The sequence below is a fragment of the Sapajus apella genome, unplaced genomic scaffold, assembly GCF_009761245.1.
Source record: "Sapajus apella isolate SASKATOON/1434 unplaced genomic scaffold, GSC_monkey_1.0 scaffold36, whole genome shotgun sequence".
NCBI classification, from domain to species: domain Eukaryota; kingdom Metazoa; phylum Chordata; class Mammalia; order Primates; family Cebidae; genus Sapajus; species Sapajus apella.
Genome location: NW_022436976.1, coordinates 2,011,455 through 2,028,039, shown reverse-complemented (window position 1 = coordinate 2,028,039; position 16,585 = coordinate 2,011,455). Strand labels below are relative to the sequence as shown.

The 16,585-nt window shown below is 39.1% G+C and overlaps 1 protein-coding gene across 1 annotated transcript in view; it reads right to left on the bottom strand.

The window, feature by feature from the left end:
• Nucleotides 1-15,987, bottom strand: part of SSX2IP (SSX family member 2 interacting protein) — a 71,135-nt gene extending 55,148 nt beyond the window's left edge. The window contains exon 1 of the mRNA XM_032296408.1: nt 15,934-15,987. The gene's annotated coding sequence lies outside the window, so the exon portion shown is untranslated. The remainder of the gene's footprint in view (nt 1-15,933) is intronic.
• Between the last annotated feature and the right edge of the window lie 598 nt (nt 15,988-16,585).

Below are 16,585 nucleotides of genomic sequence, written 5' to 3'. Positions count from 1 at the left end.
ACACACACACACACACACACACACACACACACACACACACACACACACACACAGACACACAGAGCTAACCTTGCTGACTCCAGAGTCAGCCCCTAAGCCTTTCGCATGCAGAGCAACTTAGCTCAGTCTACCCTTCTAAACTTGCAAATTTAAACCCAGGGTCTTATTCAGCCAATAAAGTTTGCCCCCAAAAAATGGGGGACTATAATTGACCCAAAATGTCTTCCCGTTGTATTGAAATCTCTTAAAAAACTACAGAACACAAAGATTCAGCATTAATTTGGATAAGGAGAATTAATTTAGTTCTGCACCTAAGTACCTTTTTATTTCACATAGTTCTAGTTTCCCTCCTCCTGTTTAAAATTGATCTCAATAGTTTAATGAATATTTATTGATTACTGTGTGTCAAGTATTGAGGAACATAAGGAAAGAAAAGATCTCTGCCTAAAACAAGTACTCAGTCTCCTAGAAGGACAGAATAGTGACAGTATAAGTATTGCAGAGAAGAAGTAGAGTGTGCCATGTGCACATAAGTCAGACTGCCTAGACTGAAATCAGCTCAGTCACCTGAGTCCATGTCGATAGCACTGAGCTCACGAACCAACTTGGGACCACCTTCCTCTGGGCATTCTGTTTAGTAAACAATAAATGCTTTGTGTTCTAAAACACTACTAGGTTGTCTGTTACTTGCAGCCAAAAGCATCCCTGGTACTACACTGAAAAAAAGGACTTTCATGAAGGGACCTGAGGCTGTGATATTTCATTTCATTGGCACAAATGTGCTTAAGTATTACAGACAGAAACAGCCAAGTGAGCAAAAAAAGTCGGTGAGAAATGAAGTATAGATGTTATTACGAAGCACTGACTGGAAAAAGTAAATAAGAAACAGGAAAAATGTGGGACTCTTTATGCTTTATATTATCAGCATGCTTTATATTCAGATTTTTCTGAATCATATTTTCTTTCTTTACTAATTTAATTAGGTCAGACAAATTATATTGATAAATACAACTTTTTACAAAATGATTTTTTTCTTTTCTGAACTTTTCAGGCCACAGCGTTATGTTTTCTTTCTAGTACTCGCTTTATGTAAAAGATACTTTCCAGGAAAAGTCATGTGTAAATAATGTACTTATAAATCAAATCATATTCTAAATGTACTAGCAAAGCTACATGTTTAAAAGAAAACTGTAAGTCTTTTTGCATGATGAATAACACCTTTGTAGAACACATAATCTCTTTATCATTTATCTATTCTATAAGATCATATTTTAATATGCTGGATTTCCTTTAAAGAGTTTTACCTATCATTTAAAATCAGACTTTTGTGCAATAATTTTAATAGAGAGTTTTCTGTAATGTGAATCACACTACAGAAGGCTAAGATGTTGCAAACAGTATCTTTTTTTTTTTCTGAGATGGAGTTTTACTCTTGTTGCCCAGGTTGGAGTTCAATGGCATGATCTCAGCTCACTGCAGCCTCCACCTCCCAGTTCAAGGGATTCTCCTTCCTCTGTCTCCCAAGTAGCTGAGATTACAGGCATGTGCCACCATGCCCGGCTAATTTTGTATTTTTCATAGAGATGTGGTTTCTCCATGTTGGTCAGGCTGGTCTCGAACTCCTGACCTCAAGTGATCCACTTGCCTCAGCCTCCCAAAGTGCTGGGATTGCAGGCATGAGCCACCACGCCCAGCCCATATATTTTTATTCTGTAATTGACAATTTAATTTTTATCTTATTTATAAATTTGCATTTGCTTTCATTATTTATATTTCACTAGGCAAAGTTTCTTTTTTTTTTTTTTGCATTCTCAGTGAAGAAGAAATCTGGAGGTTTGATTCCTGATGGATTCACTTTTTACTTTGTAAACCTTTCTCAATAATGTCATCAAATAATTGCTCAAATTGAAGTATAGTGGAATAGAATCTTCTATGTACTGAGAAAAACACCCACATAAAATTTTAGATTTGGAAAACTTTGATAGCAATTAAAATACAATATGTTTTAAATAATAGCTTAAGACTGAGATCATATATGAGTCTGCCTGTCCCTTTAAGAAATGAAATCACGTCCTGCTTGCTGGGCTCTCTTGGATTTATTTTATCTTAGCAGCTGTTCCTGAAGTCAATGTTATTCAGATGTGAGTTTTTAAGCTCTTTGTTGTGTTTTTCAACTTATTGTATATGCTATCAAACATAAAACCCAGATTTAGAATGAGGTGAGGAGGGGGACAGCTAGAAATACTGGAAAAATAAAATAATATTGGGAAAAGGAACTCTAATTTTCATTTAATAAAACTGTTGAACATGATCTGCTTAAAGCGCCAGTAAAAGCAGCAAAGCAAAACCCCTCAACCTCTAAGCACCAAAAGTTGGATGATATATTTAGTAATAAGTGTGTGTGTGTGGTGGAGGGGCATTGGGGGAAGTATCCAAAATGAAATAATGGAAATTTCTGTGGTTATAAAAGGTAAGGAAAGAACACAGTGAACACTGCTTGCTACTTTGAAAATAAGCATACTATAAATTTTGCTTAACATATGCTACTTTGATCTAGAAAGAATAATTTTACAACTCATATGCCTCTTATATCATTTATTTTTGTTTCATTTATTTTTCAAGAGGCAGTATAACACAGTACTGAAGAGTGGAAACTCTGGGTAAGAATAATGGCTCTGCCACATACTTACGGTGGCACCTTATACATTTTTGTTTAGTTTACAAATTAAAGCAGTTAACTTAGGTAATAGCAAAGTACATATTAAACTTATGTGGGGGCTATTGTCCTCACTTTTATGTCATATATAGTCATTTCCTTGTACTAATGTGACGATTTATTGCATGAGTACTACTTGTCAAGCACTGTTCTAAGTGCTTTATGTATTAGCTCATTTTATCCTCGCAACTACCTTATGAGGTAGGTATCATTATTGCTTTGATTTCCAGGTAAAGAATTTAACAGGGAGAGGTTAAATAATTTGCACAAGATTTTATATATATATAGTTAGTTAATTCCAGAGCTAGGATTTATAAAGCTCTCCTCTTAGCCACCATGTCATTACCAATCTGTTTAGGACTGCTTAATGTCTTTTGCTCTCTGTCATTTTTATTCAAAAGATGATGATTAAGAAATAGACATCTTCAAACTGGGATAACCCTGTACTTCCCCACAGTCCCCAACTCCTAACCTCTCCCCTAAAATACATGAAAACTCACTTCCAGTGGTGCAGAGCAGGATAGTTTCAAGAGAATCAATTCCATGTCCTTGATCCATCGCTACGCTATCCTAAAACTAATCTGCCCAGAATGTGCGTGTGCTCTCCATTCCATCCCTTTTCACAACTGCCATTTCCCACTTGGCAAAAAGTTATTCTTCTCACAGATTCCACATCTTACTATGGTATATTGTCCCCAGGTGTACAAGATATGGCAAAGAAGAGGCCTGTGTTGGCACTGAGAAAGAGAATGCCTATGATGACTGGGGAGCAAAATTGCCACCTGACATAGCATTAGAAATAATGTAAATGATTTATCATTGCATGATATTTGGCATATAATTGAAGGGAATTCACAGAATTGAGTAATACTGCTACAACCAATTTCTCCAATTCACCTCTACCCAATTTCTGTGAACAAAGTACTTTAGCATTTATATCTATAAAGACAGAGTCAAACACATGAATACAATTGGGGAGGAGCTCTGTTTCCTTCTATCTATAAATAATATTCATCCACCACTAGGAAAAGAAAAAGTCCCTCACATATAATCAATGCGTACACTTTTATTTTTTTGTTTAAATATACTTATTAATTTGTAATATAGTTACTGTTTGATCAATTGTATATTACCAATAATTATAAGGATAACTCCACCCAGAGACATTTTTAACACCTCAATCTTTAGAGTCCCAAGAAAGTAAAATGATATAAATATGTAGTTATAATGTCTGTTGTGAAGAATGACATATTGATCAATAATTTTTCAAGCATGAAAATATGCAGCATGATATTCTGTGGGGAAAATGCAGTCAAAATATGAGTTCAAGAAGAAAAGGGAACCATGCAAATTTTCTGACTGTGAAAGAAGAGCTAGTTCATGTATATTTAAAATGAATAATGTTGGGTAACAAATCACCGTGGGATTTAGATTCTTCGGGATAAATTTAAAAGAGTGAACTAACAGCTTTATTTTAAAATATGATGAATTGCACTATGCTGGAAATAACATCCTTTGCAAACTTGTGATGAAAAATTATACTGTAGGTGGCAACAAAAAATGTGAAAGGGAGACAAGGTTTTCCAAGGTTTTTCAGAGCAGCATGTGGGCAAAAATGTCTGAAGACCACTTATTTTGAAGACCACAGAATATCTCCCCAGGATGCTTAAAATCGAGTCCAGATAATTATTAACAGAAACATTTTACACAGAAAAACATACATTGGTTACTGCTTCGAATGTCCAAGGAATTCAGCAAATGCTTACAAATGAGAACTGGGCTTTGAGTTGTGGAAATCACTTTTTCCTGTGCTATACTTTTATCTCTAGAGTCACTGGTGTATAGCTGTCTACCACATTGTGTGTTTCAGGAACATGATAACACAAATACAGACTTCAATTTAAAGAAAAGTGCCACAAGATTTCCCTGTGAATTCTCTGTCAGTATAAACATGGCCTATAAGCTATTTGGGATATATGGTTTCCTAACTCCAATTTAGAACCCAAGACCTGATAGGTGAAACTGTTCCTTGGAGGTTAAACTGGCAGTTTACTGGAACTGGAAATTTCCTGATAATCCAGACCCTTGGGACAGAATAAGTAGATATAATAGGCATCATGTCTGCTGTCTCAGAGTGATCGTCTTATAACTTACCCTAGTACCAAAATTGGACTCCAGAAAATTCGGGTTCTCATTTAATGCTGCTAAAACTAGTTGTGAAATCATTAATAAATAACTTTTCTGGGCTTCATTTTCTTCATCTGTGAAATAAACGTGAATACTTACATTTCACTTGCTTCCCTTCTGCACAGAAACTCTATTTGTTCGTGAATTCAGCAAATCTCTATGAGCCCCTCCTCTGTACTGGCACCGTGCAAGGGGCTGGAGGTTCCAAATTGAGTGAGACAAAGTCTCTTCCCTCAAGGAGCCCCTGGGCTGTGAGGATGGTGGGACTGCTTGCTTATTTGCAGATACTTAACGATATAAAGTGATAAGCGCTGCCATGAGGGCGTGTGGAGGGCACAGCGGTAGCTCAGTGGAGATGAGTGTCACGGTAGAGAAGACTTACAGGGGAGGAAACGCTTGACTCTATCTTTTTGGGGGTCTATTTAATGCTTAAATTTTTTTCAATTCTATTGCTTAAAAATTGAAGTAATACATTCATAGAATATAAAATTCAAAATGTACAAAAGGACATACTGTGAGAAGTTTCTCTTCTACCCCTCACCAAGCTGCCCAGTTTCCCTTCTCAGGAACAACCAGGAGTGTCTGTTTCCTGTATATTCTTTCAGAGACTTGAATTATTTCTTAAAAGAATGTATACAAGATACTCAAATGAAAAGGAAGAAGCTGAGCATTGCAGACAAAGAGAACAGCATGAGACTGTGGGGGAGCTGGACCCATGAGGCTGAAGGCAGTAAGAGAGTCCTCTCCAGAGGGGCCTTCCCATGCTAAGAAATTTGGATCTTATCTTGAAGCATTATGAAAGCCATCAGTGGATTTAGAGCAGAGGAGCTACTTAATGAAATTAATGATTTACAAAGAACGCTCTGGCAGAAAGGTGGAGGATGGATTGGAGAGAGGTGAGATCAGTGAGACAGACTAGTTAGCAGGCAATTGTAATAGTCCAAGGAAGAACTAATAATGACTTAAATCAAGACAGAATCAGTGTGGATTGGAAGGGGGCTAACTCCAGTTGTTAAGGAAGAAGGATGAACAGAATTTTTGGATCAATTGGATTCCAGTGAATTTAATTCTGTTCTCTCCTTACCCAAGAATTGCCTAAAAATCACGCGCCAAGTATAATCAGAATTCATTGCCCTCTCCCTTTAAGCAGCCACCAGGGCACCCAGTCTGTCTTAAACATTTATTTCAGTGACCTTAAGATGTCTAAGCCTCACAGGTCGAATTTCATCACTCAAATCCCTATCCCCTTCTGTCATCAGAAAAACCCCTCCAACTACATTCCTCTCCAAACTGTCCCTTCACAAAGAAAACTTTCCCTTGAACACTCGGAATTCCCTGCAGTGGTGGCCAGTTTTCTCTCACCTGTCACTTTCCACTGGGTCAGAGGTGATGCAGATGCCCTCCCTACTCCTCACTGTCATTTCCAAACTGCTGTCCCTTCCTCGTCCTCCCCCATCAGGTCCTTTGAGGCTGATGCCATCAACCTGTTCCTCCCTACAGGCCTCCCGGCTGTGGGCTGCCCCCATCCCCCTGGTCACTACCACACATTTCTTGGAAATGTCAACACCAGGTTCGCTGTCTTTCTGTCTTGCATTCTTTTGTCATTATTGCTGGTGATTTCAGTATCTATACAGATGGCCCATCTAATCCCATAGCTTCTCCATTCCTGTATCTCTTTATTCCAGTGCACCTGCTCTTCAACCATTCCCCTTCAGCCACCATCCTCCATGGTTAGCTGCAGACCTTGTCATTTACAACAGTTGCATTCCCTCACATATTTTAGTTTCAGGCATCTTATTTGTATAATTTCAGCTCACGCTTGTACCCCAGCTCAAAAAATTATTTTAGTCCATTAGGTACCTTGTTTATGTGACCCCTGACCCTGAGGGGAGAGGGGTTTGAGTGATGAAATTTGACCTGTGAGGCTTAGACATCTTAAGGTCACTGAGTAAATATTTAAGACAAGACCAGGTGTCCTGGTGGCTGCTTAAAGGAAGAGAGCAATTAATTCTGATTATTCTTGGCACTTGATTCTTAGGCAATTCCTAGGTAAGAAGAGAACAGGAATTAAATTCATTGGAATCCAATTGATACAAAAATGCTTTCCATTGTTTATCTCCATCTTTCAAGCCCCATTCCCTCCTTGCCTAGCTTAGATTCCATGGTCGTTTATATATTCACACCTTTAAATATACCCTTACCCTTACCTTTCTTGGCCCTGTAATATCCCATTATATTATTCTGAAAAAAAGTCCCAACTCTAGTAATAGTTCCATCTCTACCTTTTGTGCTCATTCTCCTGAGAATCTAAATGTGTCTCAGGAGAAACATGGTTACTCTGACCTCAAACATTAAGTTGGCCCTCAGTGCTGCTTGGTGATCCTTCTGCATTTTCCTAGTCAATTAATTATTTGACACTCCCAGACTACTTCACTCCTCCTCCAAACTCCATCACCCTCCTCCCCATCAATCATGAATCCTATTTCTCTCAGAAATATATAAGCAACAGAAGAGGCTCTTAGCACCACATCTACCCCCTTATTTTCTCTCTTCCCGTACACATACTCTGCATTTCCTTCTGTTGTAATAGATGAGCTGCTCACCTTTCTTCCTAAAACCATCAACTTCACTTGTGCACATGATGCCACCTCTTCATCTCACTCTTTATCTCACTCCCATTGCTTTCCTATATGTTCAAATTTTTCTCTCACAATTGAATCATTCCCACTAGTAAACAAACATCATTTTAAAAAATCCTACCTTATCTCCATAGCTCCTCCAACTATCACATCACTTTCCTGCTTCTCTTTATAAAAAAAACTCCTTAAATAATTGTCAATGCTCAGTGACTCCACTTCTTTACTAATCAGGCTTACATTCCACCATGGAAACCTCTTTTGTCACGTTCATGTTACCAAATCCAATGTTCAGCCATTGGTCCTCATCTTCTCATCTTACTCAGTGTATGACACAGTTAAAACAATTTTTTCACTTTATTTACATACCCCAGCAATCTCCTGTTTCCCTCTTTTCTCATTGGCCATTCTTCTGTTTCTTTTGCTCATTCTTCTTCTTCAACCACTAAATTTGGAGTATACAGTAGACACACTCTGAGGTGAGCCTCAGTGAATCATCCCTTGTACAATACACTCCCCTTGAGTGTAAGTGGAACTTGTGTCTTGCTTCTGGCCAATAAAATATAGCAACAGGGGAGGCACTTTGCAGATATAATTAAGGTCCCACATCAGTTGAATGTGAGTTGACTAAAAGGAGATTATCCTGAGTGGGGCCTGACCGTAATTCTTTTCTAAGAATGGTAGCCTAAATTCTTTCTAGGCATAAGCTCAGGGGTTATTTTTATGGTGGTATGGGAGATAGGTGAGGGTAAGCTGGGATAGAAAGTTTGAAGACGTGATAAGGGTTTAGAATAGCTGTTGTAAATAATTAGTTTCACAAGTCCTTATAGCAGTGGTCTACATGGAATATCTGGTATCCTCTGAGTAGTTAAAATTCCTAGGCTTTTACTGAATAAAGAATATACAGTAAAGAAATTAATAAATGGTGGCTTAATTAAATACATGTTATGAAATTCCTCATCTTGAATCATTTTAAAGGTTGTAGGTTATATCCTTTAACTTGGCAAATAAACTTAACCCTTATATACAATTTATTTTTATAACATAAACCTTTCTATTGCAGTTTATTTTTCACTGTGATGCTTTCAGCCCTGATGGTATCCGAAGTACCTATCCTTCAAGCTAAGACTTGAAGGTAAACAAGGCTTGGATACTGAAGGAAGAGGAAAAAAGAACTCAGAGCACTGAGAGGAGCATGAATAAAGGCTTGTAGCAATAGCTCTGCTTGCATTCGTCAGAACTCCTTCTGTTGTAGGTGTCAGGAATTCAACTTAAATCAACTTAAGCAAAAAACTGAAAATGGCTTTCAAAACTGGGAATACTAGGGGTGGATCTGGTCTTAGGCATGATTGGATCTAGGATTTTAAACAGTGTCACTGGGACCCTCTGCAGGGGACTACTTTTACACTCTGGCAAGTGAGACCCCTGTGCTGGGCCCTGAGTCTTGGGGAACCCTGTCATTTGGACATCCTTTGACATTTTCAAGTCTTCCTTTGAACTAGCAGTGCCAATGGGGCAGAGTACCCTGGGCTACAACCAGATACCACATGAATCCCAGCTGCTGGAAGCATCTTCATCAAAATGTTTTAAGTCTTCTCTGTGACTGGGATTGACCAGGGCAAGTAGAGTTACCTGAAACTGGATCAGGACTCAACTGGGCCCCTTTCCCTGTTTTGTGCTTTTGGGGTGGTCTCAAACCTGCTATCCTGCATGTGGAGACAAACAGATGCCCCAAGAAGCTCCATGACTCATACTTCTAGGGTCATCCTCAGGTTCTGAGGCTGGGCCCCAGTTCAGGAAGCAGCCTGATGAGAATTATTCCCATTGGCTAGAGTGTTAATTCTTTTGTGGGATTGTGTGAGATTGGGCAGCCAGAATGATGCTGACACCTTGATTTTGGATGATGCTCAGTCACTTCAGACAAGATGAGTTCAGGTCTTTGGGCTACTAACAACTCAAGTTAACCCTTAACTTGAGCTGCACATGTGGGCCCTTGAGTCACCTATTACCCATCCAAGTTTCAGCCACAGTGCTGCTTTCAGATTATAGTACTTGAGAGTGGCTTGGTGATGGCAGACACCCTTTATCTTGTGCCCCAACCACTGGTACCCAGGGCAGTCATTCCACCCTCTCTGCTGACTCCATACTTTGGGTCAGGCAATCCTTCAGGTTGGCTGTGCCTCTCCTCTGAGTGCTTTCAAGATCATTACCATGCAAAGCCATTGGATCATTTGGATCAATGTCCACACTTGCCCTAAGTTGATAAGGGCTGTGCTCTTCTAAGTCTTAAGCTGTGCTAGACAAAGGACATACATTTCTTGTGCAAATGAAATCACACTTATCTCCTGCTCCGCATGTCCATTCCCTATCCCCTGTTGTGGGAAGTATATGTAGGACAAGGGTGTGGTCAACATAGAAAGAGGTCACATTCTACAAATGGAGGGATTATGGCCAAAAGAACTCAAAAGAAGATGTAGTTGAAATATGTGCTGCTATGTTTATGCTTTAAAGTTACAAATGGTAAGTTTAACATGAAAAGAAAAACAAATGATCATTCATATTTCCCTGCATACACTGGATAAGACTTGTGTTTGTGGCCATCATGAATGAAGCACAGTAACCACCTCTGAGTCATTGGAAGCCACTATTCATGTGTGGCACCATGGATGATGCAGCATAATGAGCAATAATGCAATTAGCACTAAGTAAATTGTACTGGGGAACTCACAGGGGCCAGAAGATCTATACTCTTCCAATATGAATGAGATTCTAAAGAGCCATGACAGTGTGAGTCAATGTCATGTTTCAATGTGACAATGGGAGCACTGTTACCATGTCATCATGGTAGAAGATGTACTATTAGTGAGGAAGAGTGCATTCAGCAATAATGAATATGAAGCCATGATTCCTGAACATGAGCAGAAAAGATGGTCTCTGGATACTACAAAGACTCTTCATGTAAACAGATTGAACCATAAACAAATACAAAAGTATCTCTTCTCTACCCAGTATTCTAGATCTTCAGCAATAAACTTCTACATCTTACATGGGCTCAAGAACTTTGTAATACATGTTTGGATCCAATTATTTATATAAACAGGAGTCCTGCAAAAATTCTTTGCCTGAATTCTCTGTCTCCAGCTCTCATTTGTTCCCCCTTTGGTAACTTTGGCTCATTCTGCCCTCCTGCAGACAAGATTTTTCCACAGGGAGGAAATGTGGATGGAAGTGTGGCTCTTGGGTTACAACTTAATAATGAGAGATGAGAATGATATCTACTCCAGAAAATTCTGGGAAGACACTGATTGTTTCAGTGTGGGGGATGTGCCACTCCTTGAATCAATTATTGTATCTGGAGGGATGTGATCAAGACTAGCCTAGCTTGAATCACCTACTAAAATCCTCTGCCAGAGGCAGCATTAACATGCTTGACAGTCCCACCAGAACCACATGGAGTAAACGAAGAGCAGTTGAGGGATTACTGCTGTTTCCAAAGTAAAAAAGATGCAGGACAAATGAAAACAACAGATGCACCTACTAAAGTTCCTAATGTGGAATAGGAACCTGGAAAAGTGGGTGCCAGACGAATCCCAGAAGACATGATTGTAGTATATTTAGATTATAATGTATTCCATAACCAAAGTGGAGTTGGTGAAATAAATTAAAACACCCTTTCCAATCATCTATAAAGTTCCTAAAATAATATTAAGCAACAGCTCTATAAAATAAAACTTACGAAATGATAAAAGGAGTCTAAGTTTTATATTCCAAATTGGCAACACATGAGACACATACCTAAATCAGAACAATATGATTAATGCTCTTTGCTTTTCATTTTTATAAGAAATAAACCTTTCAATTCACCTTCACACTTTCCTGCAAACCTAGTATAGAAAATCAAACACACAAATGGGTTCAGAATTATTCAAACAAGCACGGCCTTAGGAAGCAAAACTAAGTATTTGAAGTTTTTAGTGTAAGACTAATTGTTGATAATAAAATGCCTTTTTTTAAACTATGCAAAAAAAGCAAAACAAACAAAATAAATAAAACAGGAAACCTTATAAACCCTGCTGAAGGTTTTGAGAGGCTAAAGTTTTCAGAACTGCTGTTTGCATTTCTAAAATATGATGAACTATTTATAATCCCAACATTTCCAGAATTCAGCATATTTAAATGCTGCTAACTGACTTTATAAGCCAAGAGATTTAAGCTAGAACTACAAGCAACATGTATAGAATAGTCAAACCCAAACCAGATGGCTCTTTAATGCAAGTGAAGTAGGCTGGTGGTAAAGAAGTGTTATCTAAGGATTGTTGGGGGAGGGAAAAAACCGCACACTTCAAAAATATCTCTCTTATTCAAGAGTCTTGGTGCCTGAAACTCTACCTTTAGCAAATGGGGAAGGCAAAGGACATATGTTGCTTTTTGCCTGCCCAGTATCTATTCCTCCTACTGCCAACAAATCCAGTTTTATTTTTCCTTAGGAAAGCACCTTTCTCTAGCTCTTCTTCTCCATTTTTTCTTAAACTATGTTGCCGAGGCTGGTCTTGAACTCCTGACCTCTAACCATTCTCTCACCTTGGCCTCCCAAAATGTTGGGACTAAGTCGCTTGGCATAAGTGACTAAGGCATAAGTCACTTCATTTGGCCCTTCCAGCTTTTCTTGAAGCAATTAGTGTAATTAATTCTGATGCCAAATTTGGGGTCGGCATCATGAGAGGTAATCTTGACCAATTAGAGAACTTCATCTTTTTGGCTTCAGCAAATGGTTAAGGGACAGACACACAACCTGATGAGCTTCTGTTGTGGGATTATGGATGGAGGAACTGAGAAAGAGATAGTACTCCTTCCCTGGGAAAGCTAGCAGCAAGCATGATATAAGCCTGGGTGGCCAGGGCTGTTGCCCTTTCTCCCCACCCACTCACTTAGATGAACCACTGGGCTGATGGGATTGGGGAATGCTTTTGTAGGTTTCTGCCAAGGCCTTAAGAGTCAACCAACATGGCTCCCCAGTGACATTTTCTAACCCACTTAGATACTCCAGGATGATTTCATTGACGTCTGTAAATCACTAACTTCCATGTTTTCCAACTCCCAAAATACATGTTTCAAGAGAACTATGTTACCCTATGTAAATGTGTGGTATTAATATTGCTGCTAATACTCATACAAGAAAGAAAAAGGGATCTCCATTTGTAAGGAATCACTGGAATTTCCTTGTTTGTATCAGTCCTCTTGGAAAGAAGCTAAATGAACATTCACATTTTCCCATTATAAAAGTAGAATATAAACAATGAATTTACTGTATATATGGTAAAGAAGTTCTGTATATTGTAAAGGTCGCAGAGTATTGCAGTCGACAAGGACCTTTGAAACAAATCCATTTTGTTCCACTCTTGGAAGTCTTCCATGGTGACTGACAAAGCCAACAGTGGGAAGAAATGCATGGTAAGATTATTTCTCTGAGTGTATGTCTCTTCCCCCTCATTTCCAAAGCTGGCAAGGTTCTGGAAGAAACCATCTACAGCGTGAGGGGAGATGGATAAGTAGGCCCATCTTATAAACATTTAGGAGTAGAATGACATGAGTTTGTGCATACGTTTTGTTACTTCTGTTTCTGTCTTCCTCCAAAATCGCTTACTGTTCACCTCCATTGAGACAAAGCATACTGTGTGACAGTGCCCTAGGCATCATGGATATAGCAACAAAAAAAGACAAGTGAAATTCTTTTCTGGTGAAGCTTATAGTTTCTGTTGAGTGGTACAGGGATAAAACAAAGTAACCAACAAGGCAACTTCAGATGGTGATCATAGTATGAAGAAAGTAAAATAAGATGTATGATAAAGAATGGTGGCCATGCAGGATGCTTCAGGTAGGGTGCTCATTATAAAATTTCAGGGCACAGCCCTCCAGGCAGAGGGAACAGCAAGTGGAAAGGCCCAGAAGCCAGGAAAAACTCAGTGTGTTCCGAGAATGGGAGAAGATCAATGAGGGAGTATGTAATGATTTTTCACTGCTGCTCAAATCAACAGAAATTTAGTAGCTTAAGATAACATACATTTCGGCTGGGTGCAGTGGCTCAAGCCTGTAATCCCAGCACTTTGAGGGGCCGAGGCAGGTGGATCACCTGGGGTCAGGAGTTCAAGACCAGCCTGGCTAACATGGTGAAACCCCGTCTCTACTAAAAATACAAAAATTAGCTGAGCATGGTGGCAGGTGCCTGTAATCTCAGCTACTTGGGAAGCTGAGTCAGAGAATTGCTTGAACCAGGGAGGTGGAGGTTGCAGTGAGCCGAGATCACGCCACTGCACTCTAGCCTGGGCAAACAGGGCAAGACTCCATCAAAAAAAAAAAAAAAAAAAAGATAACATACATTTGTTATCTTACAGTTCTGGAAATCAGAAGTCCAAAATGGGTTTCACTGGGCTGAATTCAAGGTGTCAGCAGAGCCATGCTCCCTCCAGAGCCTCTAGGGATAATCCCCTTTCTTGCCTTTTCTAGCATCTACAAGCCACCTGCATTCCTTGGCTTTGGCCCATTCCTCCATCAACAAAACCAGCAGTGTTGCAGCTTCAGATTTCTGTGACTGCCCCATCTTTGTTTTCTTCTTTTCCTCAGGAGGACCCCTGTGGCCACATCGGGCCCACCCAGATCATCCAGGATAGTCTTCCTACCTCAAGTCCCTTAATTTAAACAAGTCTGTCCCTTTTGCCATGAAAGGTAGCAGGTTCCAGGGATTAGAACGTGGACATTTTGGGGGAGGCTATTATGCTAACTACCACAGAGTATGAAGGAGAAAAGTTGTGGGATCTTTGAACTTTAGTCAGCTAAGTAAGAGGGGAAGCCAACAGGGCAGGGACTTGATCTCATATAAATTTTTAACACAATCACTCTGAATGTTGTGTGGATAATGGAAGCAGTGACGTCAATGAGGGAGCAAGGAGACCAATTAGGAGGCTCTTACTGTGGTTCAAGGGGTAGATGATGGGGGCCTACCCTTTGGGAGAGCTGCTTGGCTTCTCCGTGGCTGAGAAGTCTTAACATAAAATAAAGTTAATATTGTGGGGCAGTACTGAGTTAGCAACAATACATGTAAAAGATTCAGTGTAGTACTTAATTCCAAATAGTGCTTAAGAAATAATAGCTATTATTTTTATTATGCTTTAAAAGTTAAGTTTTATAAAGAATTTGAGCATTTAAGAAGTAGGAGAAATCTTTAGAATTAAGAAAATGAAATCCAGTGAGGAAAAGCAATTTGCCCAAGGATACCTCGTAGTTAGCAGATACCTATCAAACACAGCATTACAGAGAAGCAAGGAGAAAGGGCCACTTTCTGTCCTTACAGTAACCAGGAAAGGAAATTCAGAGCTCAGCGGAAAGGGACTCAGGGAGGCTGATACCATGCAGCTGTTAAGCAAAGGACTTGTGGTAGGGAGGGATGTACAGATGGCACCCAAAGACCTAGTTTTAAATCCTATTAGTTATTGGATATGTGATTTAGAGCAAGTCATTTAATCGCCCTTTACCTCATTAATTTCTCTTAAAAATGGGGACGATAGCACACTCCCCAGGTTGTCATAAAATTAAAATGAGAAAATATAAGATAGAGCATTTTATAAACTGCCAAGGCTATAAAGTTAATTATTATTATGTCTCTCCTCCCAGTAGCCTACTTTCTATTCCCCCAAATCTTTAAAGGCATGGGGACATGGTTCTTTTTTCAGTTGTGTAGCAAATCTCCTCTTTTCACAGGATTTTTTCCTGAGTGACAGCTTTCTGATGCTCCTGTCTAGATAATGGTTCCAGCTGTGTTCACCAGTTTCTACTTCTGAGTACATCATTATTTCTCTTCAAAAGTTGACATCCAAATGCAAAATATATTTTCTCTAGTAATATGATTCTGGTTTTCATTTCTCCAAGCTTTTTTTTTTTTCTGCTTGCAAATTCATTTATTATAATGGAACTCAGAGGCAATAAAAATAACTGTACTCTTCAAAAAGATAGACTAGATTTGAAGCTATATGCAACTGGGAATTATTTATAGCAAAGTCAGTTTAAGGATGTATTTAGCTAGCTAGCATATATATGTCTTACACAATAGCATTTGGAGAGGTCTTAGAGAGCATTAGAAATGGCAGAGTTTTCAGGCCAAATAAATGGATATAAGCCAGTGCTACTGTCACCCAAAAGGCCAAATAGGTGAAACAGTAATATTACCTTTCAGTGTCCACACACTGAGCTACAATAGTGCCAGCCTGTGGATGGCTGATCTGATTCGTAAACAGCAACTACTCACTCTGAATACAACATGACACTCTCCCTCCTCCATCCGTTTGTTTTCACGGGTTCACAGCTGTGAGTATATCAAATGCTGTCTACTATTAGGCCCACCTTGTTTCTCCCAGGGGAGGATCCATTGGTCTGTCTTCTCCATGGAGGCCTGAATGGAACTAAGTCAGCCATTCAATACGTCTCATCAGATGAAAGTCTATTCCCTGAGGGATGACCTCGATCCCACAGTGAATGAAGAAAGGATCAGCATATCATGGATCCCAGGGTACCAGGCATTGTCTGGTAAACAAAAAGAAATTAGAAACACAGGAGTAGAACACAAAAACCAAGGCAAATTAATGCTTTATGTATGTTAATGTTTATCTTTGTTTAAATAAAGGTTTTTGAGACAAGTGGTGAGTCCCTGTAAATAAATGTCTGGTTAGACTACAGTGTTGGATGGAAGGGGAGAATACTTGTTCAACAGAACATATGAGATTTAGATTTCACAGGTGAAAGCTCTAGAATCTTAAAAATAAAGCAGACTTCCTCCTACTACCAAACCTGTGTTGTACAACTAGTCTTGTTTTTAGGCAGCCTCTATTATATTGTAGGCATATGTACAGCTGAAAGGATGAAGAAGACAGACAGAAACAATGAGACTAAAGATTAGCAGCAATTACAGGAATTAACAGTGGCCAGAGGACAATGCTAAATGAATATGATGATCAACAAAATTCAGAATGTAGAAAATCTGCAGGACAGATAACCT